Consider the following 14,320-nt stretch of genomic DNA (forward strand, 5'->3'; position numbering starts at 1 on the left):
GTTTTTAAATAATACTGCTAAAATCCATTTGAATCTTTCATTCAAAGTTGCAAAATGGAGAAACACTTTTTGCCAGCAGGTAACTAGTGTTGGGTTTTTTGGTATTTAGCGTCTAACCCCTAAGGTACCTTAATGCTTTAAGATCAATATCTTTATAAAAGACCAAAGTCATGGCTGCAGCAGGGCAGTTAAAACCAGGAGAATGAGGGGAAAAACCTGGATTTTTTTTTTTTTAAAAAAAGATAAATAGATAGATATAGACACACACACACAGAGCACCCCACACTGAGCCTTAGGGTGGCTCTGTGTAATCAAATTGTCGCTTTGATAAGAATATATAAAAACTGAGTATAAAAGAAAGTTACATCTTAATTTTTACCTAATATGGCTAATGTTATACAAATTAAACAATGGAAGGAATGTGCATTTTCCCCAGAATATGTGCAGTGTATATTATAGAAGGGGTAAAAGAAATGCAAACACATACCATACCACTTAATTAAAATCCTATTAGGGCTCCAGAGGAAGCCGCAATAGATTGTGTTTTTCTTTTTCAGATCGCTGTGTGTTTTAGAAGCAGGAGTGAAAAGTGAAATCAAAACTCTGATGGAAGTTGACTGTGTGCCTTTTAAGACAGTCTCTAAGCAGCTAATGGCTTTAAATCCAAAAGCCAGCCAAAAAGTGTCCGTGTTAATGCAAATTACCTGATAAAGAAAGAAAAGAACTGCCCAAAAACTGCAGCACAAAGAAGTCAAATCAAAGGACAAGATGGGAGACAGGTAGATCAGAGGAAGGTAATGGCAGTCGTAGAAATGCCGGCCCCTACTGATGCCCACTCTTTAAGAATACTGTTAGGAGTCAATTTTCTTAAGACTACATCTATAAATATGCTAAAATAACTCACCCATTGTGGAAACTGATTTAAAAAGACAAAATGGGAATGGGGAAAAGAGCAGGACTCTGCTTTAACCCTGCTTAAGCAGAAGGCCCTCACAGCCCCAGCCCTGTGTTTCCCTGATGAACCACAGCCTTTTATTAAAAAACCAAATGAATGTTTGGCAGCTAATAACATGGTCTTGGTTGCCACACTATTACAAAATTTTTAAAAAGGGAACCTTAAAATGGGAGAAAGGGGTCACTCACTAGAATCAAAATGGATACGGCCCTTACGCCACGGTGGATCGCCTTAGCCCATTGGCATGCTGCATTTAAAAAATAAAAACAGAAATGGGTATGTGTATCACAAATTGAACTGCTTATTTAAGCAATTTTTGAATTATTTGCAGAAAAGGACATCCCAGAACCTGAGCATGAGGTGCTGCTTCACCATCAGTTTTAATCCTCTCAGTGTTAGAGGCTGAAATGACACTTTTTTCCCTGCCCCGGCTCCTCTTCATTTACATATTACTGCTCTTCAGCACAACCCAGAGCAACATGAGAACAATTGGCAATGATACAATCTGAATCATTGGTAACCCTGACAATAACTCTGCAATAGGAAGAATGCTATAAATGTGATGCTCCCTGGCTCCTGATAGGAAAAGGGCACACTCAAATTACTTATGGGACAATGGAGTTGATAGAAAGGACAAATGGGTCCACCTTAAAACAGGGCAAACTGCAAAAATGGGCCATTAGCTGGGAAAGCTGAGGGATATCAGTGCAGTAAACAGTTCAAACAGCTTTAAAGTTACTATGTGGGAATCAGGAAAATTATTAAAGAAAAAAGTATGGATAAGCCCTAGATCAGGGGTCGGCAATCTTTCAGAAGGGGTGTGCCGAGTCTTCATTTATTCACTCTAATTTAAGGTTTCGTGTGCCGGTCATACATTTTAATGTTTTTTAGAAGGTCCCTCTCTACAAGTCTATATATTATATAACTAAACAAGGTTTTCAAAATGTTTAAGAAGCTTCATTTAAAATTAAATTAAAATGTTGATCTTACACCACCAACCCACTCAGCCCGCTGCTGGTCTGGGGTTCTGTTCACCTAGGCCGGCAGTGGGCTAGTGGGGCCTGCAGCCGGGACCCCAGCTGGGAAGGGTCTGGGAGCCAGAACTCCAGACCGGCAGCGGGCTGTGTGGGGCTGGTGGCTAGGACCCCAGACCGGCAGTGGGCTGAGCGGCTCAGTTCACTGCCGCTCAGGGGTTCCATCCTCTGGCTCCTGCCAGCCGGGATCCCAGCTGCCGGACCCGCTCAGCCCAGTGCCAGTCTGGGGTCCCGGCCCTGCCCACATACAGAGAGTACCTACCTTCTCCCTGGTTCTGGCCCATTCTCTTCCTCTCTCTCTGCACTGAGCTGAGAGTTGGAGTGGACCGAGCACAGGGCTGGGGGTGAAGGGTCTGGCCAGGAGCTAAAATGAAGGAGGGGGCTCAGGGTTGGGGCAGGAGGTTTGGGTGTGGAGGCACTTACCTGGTCAGCTCCCATGTGGTGTGAGGGGTGCAGGCGGGAATGTGATTGAGAGTGCAGGGGCTCCCGTTTGGTGCTCAGGGTGGGGGTGGGGATGTGCAGGGTGCATGGGATGTGGGGGGGGGGGCTGGGGATGTGGGAGGTGCAAGAGTCAGGGCAGAGGGCTGAGGGCATGTGAAGGGGGTGCAGGTGTCAGGGTAGGGGGGCTGGGTATGTGTGGGGGTGCCAGTCAGGGCTGGGGTCATGGGGGAGGGTGTCAAGGAGTCAGAGGGCTGGGTGGTACAGGGCTCAGGGTAGGGGCCTGTGTGTCTGTGTGTCTGTGTGTGGGGGGGGGGGGGAATCAGGGCAGAGGGCTGGGTGACTGCACCCCTCCAGAACCCCCAACCGCCCCCCCCGCTCCTTGTCCTGACTACCCCCTCCTGGGACCCCACCCCCTGTCTAAGCCTCCCTGCCCCTTATCTCTTGACTGCCCCCCCAGAACCCTACCTCCTACCTATCCCCTGACTTCCCCAACCCTTATCCACACCCAGACAGACCCCCTGGACTCCCGTGCCTATCTAATAGCTCCCCGCCCCCTGAAAGGATCCCCAGAACTCTGGACCCATACAACACCCCCCACTCGCTCCCAGCCTGCCCCAACCCCTCTCCACAGCCCTACCTCCTGGCAGTCCCCTCAGAACTCCCAACTCATCCAACCCCCCCAGCTCCTTGTCCCCTGACCACCCCCTCCAGAGACCCCCACCCCCACCCTAATTGCTCCCCCAGGACCCTCTTTGCTCCCTGTCCCCTGACTGCCCTGACCCCTATCCATCCCCCAAACAGACCCCGGGACTCATATGCCCCATCCAACACCCCTGCTCCCTGACTGCCCCCTCCAGAGATCCCCGCCCCTAACCACCCCCTAGTATACCACCATCTCATCCTGCTCCCTGTCCCTTGATTGCCCCCACCCCTCAGCCACCCCCACCCCCAGCCCCGGAGCCGGCCCTCTTACTATGAGGCTCCTCACTCATCCGGATCCCTGCCGCCACCGCCGCCCCGCGCGCAGCCCTGTTCCGTTCTGCCCCGCCCCTCAGAGCGCTGTGCGCGCGGCAGCAGGGCTCCAGGTGAGCGGGGAGCGTCTTTACCTCCCCACGGAGCCAAACGCTGCCCCGCGGGAGCGCGCAGCCCCAACCCCCTAGAGCGCCGCATGGGCGTCGGCAGGGCTCTGGGGGAAGGCGGGGGAGCGGCCAGCGGCTTGCTGTGCTAGGCCAGCGCTCCGGCGTGGGACCGCGGACCCTGCAGCTTGCCGCGTCAGCAGGATTGTTAATGGCACGCGGAGTCCCAGCAGGCAGCCACGTGCCATTAAAAATTGGCTTGCGTGCCATCTTTGGCACGCGTGCCATAGGTTGCCGACCCCTGCTCTAATTTAAGGTTTCACATGCCGGTAATACATTTTAATGTTTTTTAGAAGATCTGAGTCTATATATTATATAACTAAACTAGTGTTTTATTGTAAAATAAACAAGCTTTTCAAAATGTTTAAGAAGCTTCATTTAAAATGAAATTAAAATGTTGATATTATGCTGCCGGCCCGCTCAGCCCACTGCTGGTCTGGGGTTCTGTTACCTAGGCTGGCAGCGGGCTGAGCGAGGCCTGCGGCCAGGACCCCGGCTGGCAAGGGTCCGGCAGCAAGAACCCCAGACCAGCAGCAGGCCATGCGGGGCCAACAGCTGGGACCCACAGGGCTGGGGGCAGAGGGCTGGAGTCAGGGCTGGGAGCTGGGTATGGGGGGGGGTGGAAGTGTCAGGGCAGAAGGGAGCCTGGGTATGTGTGGGGGTGCCAGAGTCCGGGCTAGACGTGTTGGGGGGTGGGGGGAAATGGAGTCAAGCAGAGGGCTGGGTGTGTATGAGGGAGGTACAGGGCTCAGGGCAGGGGTCTGGGGTGTGTGCGGGCAGAGGGCAGTGTGTTTGTGGGGCGTCAGGACTCAGGGGAGAGGACTGAGTGACTGTCCCCCTAAGAACTCCCAAACCCCCTGCTCCTTGTCTCCTGACTACCCCCTCCTTCAACCCCTGCCCCCCAGGATACCACCCCCTATCTAAGTCTCCCTGTTCCTTGTCCCTGGACTGGACCCTACCCCCTACCTATCCCCTGACTCTTATCCACACCCCTATCCCCAGTCAGACCCCCAGAACTCCCAACTCATCCAACCGCCCCCCAATCCCTGCCTGCCCCAACCCCTCTCCACACCCCTGCCTCCTGACAGGACCCCCAGAACTCCCAATTCATCCAACCCTCCCAACTCCTTGTCCCCTGACCACCCCCTCCAGAGACCCCCCATTCTAACTGTCCCCCCAGGACCCTCCTTGCTCCCAGTCCCCTGACTGCCCTGACCCCTATCCACCCCCACCCCCCGACAGACCATGGGACTCCCATGCCCCATCCAACCCCCTCTGCTCTCTGAGTGCCCCCTCCAGAGACCCCAACCCATAACCACCCCCCATCCAACCCACCCTGTCCTCTGACTGCCCCCACCCCTTATCCAACGCCCCCAGCCCTGGACCACTTACCATAAGGCTCCACACAGAGCTAGACATGCTGCTCTGCGGGAGCATACAGCCCCGCCCCTCAGCGCTGCGCGCGGTGGCGGCAGAGCTCCAGTTGAGTGGGAAGCGCGTCTGCCTCCCCATGGAGCCAAATGTTGCCCCATGGGAGCATGCAGGGTGGCACGGCTCCAGGGGAGAAGAGAGAGTTTCTGCCTCCCCGCAGAGCCAAACGCTGCCCTGCAGAAGCGTGCAGCCCCAACCCACAGAGTGCTGTGTGCGGCGGCAGGGTTCCAGGGGAGGGGAGAAGGCAGAGGAGGGCCTGGAGCTCTGGACCGGAAGCACGGACCCCGCGGCTTGCCGTGACGGGAGAGTGGGGGCATATGCCACCCCGTGTGCACGGCTATGCTTCTGCTCCATGCCCCTGCAGTGGATAGCGGGGGGCAGCGGAGGACAGCGGGCCGGGCAGGCTCCAGCATGCCATTAAAAATTGGCTCGCATGCCATCTTTGGCACGCGTGCCATTGGTTGCCGACCCCTGCCCTAGATATTTTTATGGTTTTGATCTCCCTTGCAGATTCTCTGCTGGCTAACATGGGCTGAGTGCCAAGAGAAGGTTTTCCCACACTCACTGCACTGATAGGGCCTCTTTCCTGTGTGGATTCTGTGATGTTTAGAAAGGGCTGAGCTTTTAGTGAAACATTTTCCACACTCAGTGCATTTGTAGGATCTCATCCCTGTGCAGATTCTCTGATGCTTTATAATGGCTGAATAGTCACGTAAGTTTTCCCCACACTCAATGAATATATTTTTTTTTCTCTTTCCCCTGAGGATTTCCTGCTGTGTTGTGGTTTCCTTGATGTCCTTCTGAGTTCTCTGACAGGAACCATATTTACCCATTTTCTCCCCTGGATGGTTTCCCTGCTCTCTTTCTGATTTGTGCTGAATCTCACAGGTTTGTCCCTGATCATGACTCCTGATTACATTGATTTTTGATTTTTGAGATAATTCTCTGTGTTTATCCACTTGCTCAACATTTTCCTGCTGAGAATTCTGCTCCTCTTTCTCATGTACCATTGCATCACCTACTGTGACAGACAGAAACCTCAAACAGGGATGGAAAGGGGAAGGCCAAACCAAAACAAGTGCTGGAGAGAGGTCAAATAAAAATCAGGAACTAAACTCCTGCAAACTCTTTCCCCACATTTGGTGGTAGGATTTTGTTTTTATTTTATACAATTTAGAACAAAGGATAAAGAATAATGGAGCATGTATTAAATGTATTGGTGTATGATCTGATCACATCCTGTCAGCCCCCTTTTTGAACAACAGAAAGGAATGGCCTAATGGGTAGAGATATATTAGCCAGAATCTGTGTCTAGACTGATTTCAAGGCAGTAACAGACCTTTGAGGATCACCAGTTTGTTGCAGGTTTAGCATTTTAAAACAACTAAAAGAATGCCATGATTGTTTTCTTTTGCATTGCAATTTGATATTCCCATTCAAAATGTTGTGTGTAAATTAAATCTGTTTTGTGTGTGAATGAGAAATGTAGGTAGCAACATTGTATGCAAATGAGATCTTACACTATGATATTACTGAAAAAGTTACAATTCTGGAGAACACCCACAGACCAGTTCCTCACAGACAGCAAGGCAAATAGCTGGTCAAATAGCCATTCTCTGGCAGGGGAAACGTGTGAAGACAACATTTACACTCCATCACAGGGACCACTTGAAGCTTGTATTTTCAACAGACAGCCTGTCACCCTGACTCAGCTGAGACTGAAGCTGTCTGAATTAGAAAAAGGTGGGGAAAATGCTTGAGTCTCTCTCTCTCTCTCCCCCCCCCCCCGTCCTCTTTTTTCCTCTGCTCATGATAACTCCTGAAGAGCTGAGCTTAGGCAGCAGGGGCGGGTTAGGGTGAGTCCTGGCTGAAAGGAAAATCAGCCTGTCTCAGCATATGGTGAGAAACATTTGCTTTCAAGCCGTTTCAGCTCGTTAACTTAGACACTAGTTTTTAATCTTGTATTTCTTTTGTAACTATTTCTGACTTTTATGCCTCACCACCTTAGTCACTTAAAATCTTTTTCCCAGTAGTTAACAATCTTGGTTTATTGTTTATCTAACCAGTGTGGTTAGATTAAAGTGCGTTGGAAACTCTATTTGGGATAACAAAGCTGGTGCATGTCATTTTCCACTGATGAAATGACAGACTTCATATAAGCATGTGTTGTTCAGTAGTGTGCTGGACAGTGCAAGATGTGTATTTCTGGGGGAAGTCTGGGACTGGAGAATTTTCTGGGGTTCTCCTGTTGTGCACTGTAATTTGTGAGTCACTGACTAGTAGCACTCAATACTGTGTAGCTGGGAGCAAGTTACATGCTGGAGACTGTGTGGTACCTGCCCAGGAGTGGCTGCTCTCACAGTAAAGTAGGGTAAAAGTCATCCCAGCTTGGTAACTGAGTCACACAGCTGTTCTACACTCCAGATTGCACTGAGGTTAATGTCACAGATATTCAATTTCCAAGAGGCTCCTAAAACACAGAGAAAGTAAATCCCAGAAATCGAAGACTCCAGACACAGGGCAAGAATCCCTGGCACTGCTTCTTGCTGACAGAAAGGTTCAGAGACAGTGAGAGTCCTGGGCAAGCTGAGAACAGTAAGCATGGGCTGGTGGGGTTCAGTGGAGAAAGGGAACAGGAAGGGCAGGGATATCACTAAAGGTAGGATCTCAGCAGTACTAGATATCAGGATAGCACATAGTACAGCCCATTGGAGAACATAATCCCAACTATAAATATAAAATGATGAGGTCTAAATTAGCTGTTTCCACTGAAGAGAGGGATCTTAAAGTAATTGTGCTTAGTTCTCTGAAAACATCCACTCAAGGTGCAGAGGCAATCAAAAAAACCTAGAATGTTAGGAATCATTAAGGAAGAGATAAGACAGAAAAGATATTGCCTTCATGTAAATCCATGGTACAGCCACATCTGGAATACTGCATGGAGATGTGGTCACTCCATCTCAAAAAAGATAAACTGGAATTGGAAAAGGTTCCGAAAAGGGCAAAAAGTGATTAGGGGTATGGAACAGCTTCTGTATGAGGAGAGAATAATAAGTCTGGGACTTTTCAGCTTGGAAAAGAGATAAGGGGGGTATGAGAGAGGTCTATAAAATCATGACTGGTGTGGAGAAAGTAAATAAGGAAGTGTTATTTACTCCTTCTCATAACACAAGGACTAGGAAACATCAAATGAAATTAACAGGCAGCAGGTATAATACAAACAAAAGGAATTATTTCTTCACACAACCTATGTGACTCTTTAACAAAGGATGTTGTGAAGACCAAGACTATAACAGGGTTAAAAAAATATGATAAATTCATGGAGGACAGTTCCATCAATGGCTATTAGCTAGGATGGGCAGGGATGGTGTCCCTAACCTCTGTTTGCCATAAGATGAGAATGAGTGACAGCAGATTAATCACTTGATGATTACCTGTTCATTCCCCCTGGGACACCTGGCATTAGCCACTGTCAGAAGAGGGCACTGGGCTACATGAACCTTTGGTCAGACCCAGTATTCCCATTCTTACGTTCTAGGGAATCTAGTGAGTCCAGTGTAATGGGAGGGAGCAGGAAAATCCCTGGGTGTGGAGAACACTGGGAAATTAGAAGCTATAATTCAGGAGCAACAGGCTCTAGTCTGGAAAAGCAGGAGCAATAGGCTCTAGTCTGGAAAAGAAGAATGTGAAAAATAAGAATCAGGTCATGTGACTTAAGCAATAGAGATGGAAGAGAAGAGAGATTCTGGCTATTACAGAGGGTGATAGGAGAGCAAGGCTCTAAATGTCTCAGGAGGTGTCACTACAAACTAAGCCATTTTCACATGCTGAGGTGCAATCCAGAGCAGTGAGGAGTTGTGTCATCTGTAATCCTGGGTGAGATTCAATGCTCTGCTGCTGGCACTCCCCTGTTTGGATACCCCCAGCCAGCATTCAAAGGATTCACTGAGTGTCTGTGTGCTAAGTAACCCTGAACCGGAAGCCCTGACTCCTGCAGCCTGCTTGTTACACCCAAAGTACATTCTGGTTTGGGTTAAGAAGGTCTGGGGTGGGAAGCTTCTGTTGGTTATGCCAGACCTAACCCCCCGTTTTACTTGAGCAAATAAGAGATATTTAATACTGTGAATACTGCTCCTCTGCTCTGATCCCAAAATGTTCTTCAGCAGGGGAGGGTCTCTGGTAGTGTGTGTCTCACTGGCATATTGGGGTGATGCTGAAACAGGACAGAGGAGAGGTGGCATTGTGGGGCTGGTGGGAACCTTCTCCTCTTTTCCCTTTCCAAGAACCGAGGGGACAGTAACCCTTACCCAGCGAGGACACATTCTCATAGTTCTCCTGCATGACGTCTCTGTAGAGGCTCTCTGAGAGGGGTCCACGAGAGTCCTCTCTTCCCTGGTGAAATACACAGCCACCTCCTCGAAGGTCACCGGCCCCTGTAAGAGTAAGAGCTTAACATTCAGTACCTGCTGCACCACTCACAGCCCCGCTGTTTGTGTGGGAGAGGAGCCAAAAAGAAGCTCTGGGTGGCTCGCAGTCAACAGAATCTCACCCTACCCCACTCAAAGCATTCAGAAAACACCAGGGTGAGGAGATGAAGAGAGCCCCTTGTCTCTCCCAGCAGATCCATCACACACCTACTAGCCACAGACTGATACAGGAGGTGGAGCCACTAGCAGAGTTCAGGAAGAGCTCCCTGGCAGGAAGCCCAACACCCTCCTCATTGTTAGGAGCTGGATATGAAGGGAGGGAAATCTCCCCTAAACCTGACTAGTGGGTGCCCCCTTCATATCTCACAGCAGCCGCTGGTTAGTCAGGTCAGGCCAGGCTCCAGCACTACGAATCTGGTCAGTTTTCCTAGCCCCATGTAGGTGGGTTATTTTCTGTTAAAAAAGTAGGGCATTTCCACCATCGAACCTCATGGGTATGTTCCCAGAATCTAGGCCACTTATTAAACAATTCCCAGCAGGTTTGCCCCTTCTGCTAGGCTAAGCCCACAATCACATTTTTAACCTCCCTCCTCCCATCTCATAACTAAGTCTCTGAACACAAGGCTAGAAAAGAGCAGAACCAAAGGAGTCACTTTCGACGATTCCCTCTAACACTGACCCAAGGCAGCCACACCCCAGCAGGAGGGATATGGAGTCAGAAACTAGGTTTTCCTCTGTCTGAACCTCATCTTGTCCACAGGAAAGTGACTCTACCCAGGGTGCAGAAATACATCTGTCTGGGCAGGTTAGAGATCTTGAAATCTCTTTCAAAATTCTTCTCTCCCATTGCCCCTTTCAATCTCTTTCTATCTCCTTTTCCCTGTCCCCTCTCCCTGCCCATCTGATAGGAAAGTCCCATTCCTGGGTCGTTTGCTCCTCCATGACTGGATTTGCTCCTGCAATTGCTAATGGGAGGAGAAATGATCGGGGGGGGGGGAGCTATTTGTATAAAGTAATTTTAATTCCAGACCCCAGCATTTTCACTTGGTTTCTTCCAGCGACTTGGAGTCTCCGGCTCAGAAGTTAGTATTAACAGGGCCCAGGGCTGCCCTAGGGGGCTAGTACCAGCTGGAGAAAGTCATCCCCTGGTCCAGGCAGAGAAGAAGCTCAAATTAACATCACTTCCCAGGACAGAATTCCCACTGGGGGAGCAGCAGCTGCTAAGCCTGGTCTCCCAGATCACAATGGAGGCTGCAGCATCTGACCCAGGAAGCTGAACCCCAATATCCTGGGCAGAGAGGGACCAGGCATCTGAGCAGCTTCCCTCCTTTAGCTCTCTCGGGAGAGCAGCTAATGAGAGTCCCTCCTCAAAGGGAGAACTGCTAATCTCATTTGCCCCCTATCCATTCAGACTCACTCCTTGTCTTTCCATGCAGTGATTCTGGATTATCATGGTCTCAATGAAACCATATTTGAGAAAGACGGAGTCCAGAAAGCTGTGGAAGAGACCATTGTGTGGCAGAGCTAACCCCCGTACCACCTCCCTCATCCACCAGAACTAGGACAAGGAGTTGGGGGGGGGGGAAAGCAGGATGGGACACCATGAATTTTCCCAGTGGAACCGGAAGTTCCTGCAGTTTTCAAGAGGAGAGAAAAGCAAAATCTATGATTTCACCTGACAGTGTTTGATAAGTAGACAGAAAGTTATCATGGTGACTGGGCCTGGCCAGGGAACGTCGGGCAGTGCTTTGAGCCAGGATTCTGGCATAAGCTAATCAGAGAGAAGGAGAGTGGTCAGGAGCAGTCCCCAGAGCCCACAAGCAGGGTCCCCAGACATCCCCCCAGCCAGGGGCCCACCAGATATTCCCTGGCGGACAGCCCCCAGAGTCCCTGGCCAGGGACCCCAGATACCCCGTAAAGCCCCACCGGCCAGGGAATCCCCACCAGACCATGATTGCCAGGTTGGGAATACCAAAGGATTCCCCCCACCAAGAACCCCCAGGAGCCAGGGACCTCCACCCCAATAGGAGACCCCACTGGAAACAGTCCCTCGCAACCCATCAGGGATTTCCCCACTTCCTGCTTGGACCCTCACCTGACCTCCAGTAGGATCTGCCATGCCATTCACCTGGAGCCCCTCCCCCAGTGGGATCCCCTGATGCTTTTACAGTGGGACCACTCACTCTGCTTGCCTGGCATACCTTGACCGAGTTTCGGGGATCCCAATAGGAGCCAGTGGGGGAAGCCCAGACACAGCCCTTGGCACAGCACTAAGCACCCTGCCCCACCTCCCCAAGAGACATGCACCCCCGCAGTTCTGCAGCTACCAGGCCCCCAGCAATACCCACCTCCAGGACCCATAGCCTCAGGGCTGGGCACATCAGAACCATCCCCCAAAACCCCAAACCTCCAGAACCCACCAACCTGACTAGGGTACCCCCTACCCAGCAACCCAGAGGCCTACCCCTACCACAATGCCCCTTCAGCTACAACTCCAATCTCCCCACATGGGGAGACGCGTGCGCGCACACATACACACACACAAAGCAACAATGTTACCTCACAGTGTCTGATAAGTGGATGGAAAGTTACCATCACCCTCTGTTGGCCAGTCCCACAGGCAGAGGGAGCCCTAGGGGGTGCGTCTTTAAACAGGAGAATGGAAGGCATGGAGGGCTAAAATAGGGAAGAGATTTCCATGCCCTGTCACTAGCAAATAATGGCCACCATGGATCCACCCCAGAGGTGACTACATTTTAGCACTGTGGGAAGAAATCCCTCACAGAGACCATTTGTCATGGGGTTTGGGATACTTCTGGACTCACACTGCTCTCAGAGTGACCTCCTCAACCCATGCCAGCTGGAGAAAATAAAAGGGTCCAGCCAACTTCTGTTACCAGCTGGGAACCACTGATCCCCAAATAGGGGGAGGCCTCTGGATTTGATGGGTATTAAATATGTGTCTGGTCTCTTCCTTCAGCAAAGATCTGAACAGACATAAAGGAGGAAGAAATGATTCTCAAAGCAGAGGGGAAAGATGATCACTGGGCAATTTAACCCTCTGCAACAACCAGGATGGAGAATGACTCAGGGCAACAGGTTTCCTCCAAGGAAGGAGAAGTTGCTGGGATTTAGAGACATGGGGAACAGTCCCAAACCCAAGAGGATTTTTAATTGCCGTTTGATGATGACACAGAAAGATGAAAAACCTGAGATTTGAGATCAATGCTCAGAAATGAAAGAGAAAGGGTGGAAATCTGAGGGATTTTGGATCCATTTTTATAAATTAGTGAGAGAAAAGTGGAAAAATCAGAGAGATTTTATATCAGTTGTTGATATGAGGTAAAATCAGAGTGTATTTCACATCAGTATTTGATAAATGTACACAGAAAATGGGCAACATTTGGAAAAATTTTGTATCTATATTCAAAAATCTGAGAAGAGTTTTGTTTTGTTTTGTTTTTTTAGTATTTTATAGTTAGAGACAAGGAAAAACTCAGGGCATATTCCCTTAGAAATAGACAAGTAGAGAGAAAGTGGGGCAAATGTTAGGGTATTTCATAACAATCTGAGATTTGCAGAAAATACATGTCACAAGCTAAGCAACTGATAACATGAGAGAAAAACACAAAGATCTGAGGGAGTTTTCTATTGCTGTTAAGTAACTAGAAGGAAAAGGGGGATTGTTGGACTGGATTTTATATTACTATCCAATACATATACAGAAAGTGATGAGTCCCCCCTCTGCCAACATTCACATGGGCAGCAGGGAGCCCCTTGAGGAGCTGATTTAAGAGGGAGGGGGAGCTGGAAGGTCCCTGGGTGAGGGAAGGGGGCAGCAGTGGGGGATGGGCAGGTGACTGGAAACTGCTGGCTGGGGGCAACAAGGGGGATTAGGAACCCAGGGTCTGAGAAGTCCCCATGGGGGACACGTGTTCAGCCCTTCCTGCCCTGGCAGAGAACAGGCATCTCCTCCCATCCCCACTCCAGGGCAGCCATGTTCTGGGGAATGACCTAGGGAATCATTTCTCACCTAAAGAAGGACAAATCGCTTCATATAAAATAGGTGGGAAAATCCCCCACATCGGAGAGATTTTAAATGGACATTTCAGAAGTAGAGAGAGAATGGGGGGAATTCAGGAGAGACGAGAGAGCTGATCACTGGAGGGAAAAGGGGTGAATCTCCCCGGATTTTATAGCCCCGTGTGAGACACTGAGCAAGAAAAGGGGCAGAACTAGAGAGAATTTGTATCGGGGCGAGAGACAAGTGGCACAAACAGAGACAGGATCCAATTAACTTCCCCCCTTCCCCCGCCCGCCACCCCCCCGGAAATTTCCTAGCTACACAGAGACAGTTTAACCCCTCCCCCCAAGCTCCAGCTTCTCCACCCCGCCGCGCCCGACACTCCACAGGGACCCCCGCCGGGCCCCAGGCTGTGCCCCCCGCATCCCAGGGGGGCGGGGCGGATCCTGCTGCAGCTCCACTGGGGCTGAGGCAGCTCCGAGGCTTCTCCCAGGTTCCCCGGGGCAGAGTCACTTCCCCGCCCGGCCCCAGCGCCCCCCCCGGGGTCTCTCATTCACCGGGGGCTCCCGGCCGGAGCTGGGGCAGCCAGAGCCCGGGGCTGCCCAGGGGGCGGGTCCCAGCTGGAGAAAGCCCCGCCTCCCCGGCCGGGCACGGAGGGGTTAATCCCGGCCCTCCCCCGCACAGACCCGAGAAGTAGCAGCTGCTCAGCCGGGCCCGGTTCACACGGAGGCGACAGCGTCTGGTCTGAAGCATGCGCAGTAACAGCGGCTGAAACCCACCCTTACCAGGACTGGAGACAGTGGAAACAGCCCCCGAGGCAGGCTGGGAGATGTAGTTCCTGACTCTCTCTGGAGCGGAAGTGACGTTCGGCA

At 50.7% G+C, this 14,320-nt stretch overlaps 1 protein-coding gene and 1 pseudogene across 1 annotated transcript in view; one reads left to right on the forward strand and one right to left on the reverse strand.

The window, feature by feature from the left end:
- Positions 1–14,320, forward strand: part of LOC127036700 (zinc finger protein OZF-like) — a 237,886-nt gene that overhangs the window by 134,809 nt on the left and 88,757 nt on the right. The window lies entirely within an intron of this gene.
- Positions 1–14,320, reverse strand: part of LOC127036689 (zinc finger protein 883-like) — a 199,723-nt pseudogene that overhangs the window by 8,628 nt on the left and 176,775 nt on the right.

Source organism: Gopherus flavomarginatus, chromosome 18, assembly GCF_025201925.1.
Source record: "Gopherus flavomarginatus isolate rGopFla2 chromosome 18, rGopFla2.mat.asm, whole genome shotgun sequence".
Lineage (NCBI taxonomy): Eukaryota > Metazoa > Chordata > Testudines > Testudinidae > Gopherus > Gopherus flavomarginatus.